Source organism: Sinocyclocheilus anshuiensis, unplaced genomic scaffold (genome assembly GCF_001515605.1).
Source record: "Sinocyclocheilus anshuiensis isolate Anshui unplaced genomic scaffold, SAMN03320099.WGS_v1.1 scaffold162, whole genome shotgun sequence".
Classification (NCBI taxonomy): Eukaryota; Metazoa; Chordata; class Actinopteri; order Cypriniformes; family Cyprinidae; genus Sinocyclocheilus; species Sinocyclocheilus anshuiensis.
Window position 1 is genome coordinate 1,421,365 of NW_015542351.1, and position 3,623 is coordinate 1,424,987.

At 43.5% G+C, this 3,623-nt stretch overlaps 1 long non-coding RNA gene across 1 annotated transcript in view; it reads right to left on the reverse strand.

Annotated features, from left to right (window-relative positions):
* Positions 1-3,621, reverse strand: part of LOC107691517 (uncharacterized) — an 11,378-nt gene extending 7,757 nt beyond the window's left edge. The window contains exon 1 of the long non-coding RNA XR_001634547.1: positions 3,609-3,621. This is a non-coding gene — a long non-coding RNA (uncharacterized LOC107691517). The remainder of the gene's footprint in view (positions 1-3,608) is intronic.
* Between the last annotated feature and the right edge of the window lie 2 nt (positions 3,622-3,623).

The window sequence follows — 3,623 nt, forward strand, 5'->3', positions numbered from 1 at the left end:
CTAAAGGAGGTAGAGCTTTTTCACATTTGGCTCCCAAACTCTGGAATAGCCTTCCTGATAATGTTCGGGGTTCAGTCACACTCCCTCTGTTTAGATTAAAGACACATATCTTTAGCCAAGCATTCACATAATGTATCTCATAACGCTGTACTTCAGTTACATCTGATCAAATGCACATGAACATTCTTTTGCTTGGGTGGAACACGTTTCTTTCTCTGTTTCTGCCATGGGATCGGCATCCCATGGTAACTAGGAACTACACAAGCTTCAGTCTGGATCCAGCCCTTACAAAGACCTGAGATGACCGAACAGCTGAGAAGAGATGATGCCAACCACTCAAAAGACCTCAGATGATGCCAACCCTCAGACAACATACAAAACTACCAAATTTTGTTACAAGTTTGATCGCAACATATAATCATTGCCATTAATAGTGTTCACCGTCTGTTTGATTACATGACAATAACTAACTGCTTGATTTTTACCGTACATTTCTGCCATATGGACATCAACTTGAGATAGTCACCAATTGTACTTCAGTTACATCTGATCAAATGCACATGAACATTCTTTTGCTTGGGTGGAACACGTTTCTTTCTCTGTTTCTGCCATGGGATCGGCATCCCATGGTAACTAGGAACTACACAAGCTTCAGTCTGGATCCAGCCCTTACAAAGACCTGAGATGACCGAACAGCTGAGAAGAGATGATGCCAACCCCTCAGAAGACCTCGGATGATGCCAACCCTCAGACAACATAGAAAATGACAAAATTTTGCTATAAGTTTGATCGCAACATATAATCATTGCTGTTAATAGTGTTCGCCGTCTGTTTGACTACATGTTATTAACTAACAACTTGACTTTTACCGTACAATTTCTGCCATATGGACATCAACTTGAGATAGTCACCACTGATAAGTTATTACTAAATATAATCTAGAAACTTTAATTTTCTGTAAAGCTGCTTCGCTCTCTCCTCTCCACCTGTAGCTGGTGTGTGGTGAGCGCACTGGTGCCGTTGTCCTGTGGATGCTGCACACTGGTGGTGGTTGAGGAGAGAACCCCCCCACCCCCCACATGATTGTAAAGCGCTTTGGGTGTACAGCAATACACAATAAAGCGCTATATAAATGCATCATTCATTTATTTGCAACGATTTGCCTCGTGAAGAGCGCTATATAAATAAACTTGAATTGAACTTAATTGAATATTTCAATGATTGCTGGCTATTTAATTGGCAATGTGTCAGATAAACAAATATGGCATAGAACCCTTTAAAACCTAATCAATAACCTTCACTAAGACCTATAAGAATTGTTTGAGTGAAAAAAAGAGAAACAGCCTTCAGAGCAGACAAATGAATGTCTACTAAGCGGACTGCAAAGAATTTCACTGATAGACCAAACACAGTTTCTATGGCAATGAAAGGAAAATCTTCATAAACAACTTCATACCATATTACAACAATGACAAGAGACTTATATAAACTTGATCCTGTCTACAACTCGTTAAATCCTTAAAATCCTTCACAGCTGACAATCATCCAACGATTCCAGAGCAAATCCACATCAAAATGCATAACGCTCACTCTATCTCACTTCTTTTGATTAATAATTAATCAAAGCATTAATGAGATGGTAGGGAAACAACCAGGGACTGGATATTAGAGGCACAACTGCTCTATAAGGAGAGTGAGATTACTGTAGGAAAATGGGTTACCAGACACTCCTGCTCCATCTGTGTTGAATTTGTTGCGGATATATCTAAAGTTAATTTCCCAGAGGTCTTTGAGCCTGCCTGTGTATAAGACATCCATAAGCCAACAATAGGGAGGCTGAGATGTGATGAGGTTATGTTGGCACCTTGGCACATTGGGAAGCCTCCTCTGAAATTTAGACTAGTGTGGCAATCTCCACCGCCTGTCTGAACATATACATCATATCCTGTGAAAGTCAAGCTCTCCTTGATACTGCCATCATAACTCGTTCTTCTCCGCTCGCTCTTCTCTCTCACATCCTCACCATTCTTTCTCCATCTCCCCATTTGTCTGTTTCATCCTTTATCACTCCTTTCTTTTGCCCAGTTTCAAAGGAATGGTTTATCTAAACATCTAGCTGATAATCGCTTCCTCTGCCACGACACTCAAATTTCAAATTGAAACTTCTATGTTTGTAATTACATATCATGAAGTTGCAATTTAATATATTAAAAATATATTAAATTTTAAAAATATAATATATGGTTAAAGTGTACTGCCGGATGTACTGACAAGAATTTGCGGTGAATGTTATATACTTGAATGTATTTTAATATTTCTATTAAAACTTGTATGTTATCTATTAAATATATTTGTAATTACACATTTGTAATGATGAAGTTGTAATTTAGTAGATTTAAAATATACTTTCCCCTTCAGGAACTTGAGCTGCGTCGAGATTCGCTTTGGGAACGTCCCTGCGTGACCACGTTCTGAAGCACGTGTAAAATCAGTCCAATGGAGCAGCGAGACGTCACGAGCGGGGTGACGTGAGCGCCAGGAAGTATAAAAGCGCATCCGGCAGAGCGCAAATTAGCTTCTGCTCTTCAGTAGCGTATGTGTATGTGTCAGTCTATTTACTGTTGTCTGTCAGTCCACAAGCATTCAAAAGAATATGTCAAAGTCTAAACTAATATCTATGGCGAGCAAATGGCATTACAGACGTTGTGTGCCTCCCTGCCCACGCTATCTGGCAGCGGGGGATACACATGATCTGTGTGTTTTTTGTTTAGGAGCGGAGCATGCACGGTCAGCTTTCGAGGGAGCTGATTGTCATCACTGCGCGTTACTCTCGCTGCGTATGCTCCGCTCTCACCTGGCTGTGTTTGATGAGAGCGGCCAGGCTCGCGATCCCGCTGGCAGCGGTCCCGCTGTTGCCGAGGCACGGCGTAGACTGTTGTCGTGGGGATCGCAGGTGGAGTTAGCGGAGGGATCCGAGACGGGCTCGTCCTTTTCTCGGTCCTCACCCGCTAGATCCGCGGCTCTCTCTCAGTGTTCGGAAGCCCGCGCTGCGGTTTCTTCTGCGTTTTTCCCCGATCTCCATGCTGAGGTGTCAAGATCGTGGGAGAAACCGTACTCATCCCGTATTTACAGCCCCACAGTCTCGAATTATTCCAACATCGTGGGGCTGAATGATAAGGGATATGGGGCGATGCCAGTGGTGGAGCAGACGCTTGCGAGCTATCTCTCCCCATCCTCAGCATCGTCCCTGAAGGCCCCGAAGCTTCCCACCAGGCCCGTTAGGCTTACATCGAGTCTGGTTGGGAAAGCTTATACGGCGGCAGGTCAGGCTGGCGCATGTTTGCACACCATGGCGGTGTTACAAGCATACCAGGCTGACCTGCTCAGGGTCCTCTAATAAAACCAGAGGCCAGCCTCGAGAGGCTGGTTCCCTTAATAGATTTTCTAGCAGTGTGGGAACTTCTGCCAAATTTATCAAAATGGGTCCTGCAGGTTGTAGAGAAAGGCTACAGAATCCAATTTGGTTCTCATCCTCCTCGTTTCAATGAGGTCATTCCCACACTAGTGGGCCCCGAGCAGGCTCTGGTAATGGAACAAGAAGTAGATACTCTCTTGAGGAAGGG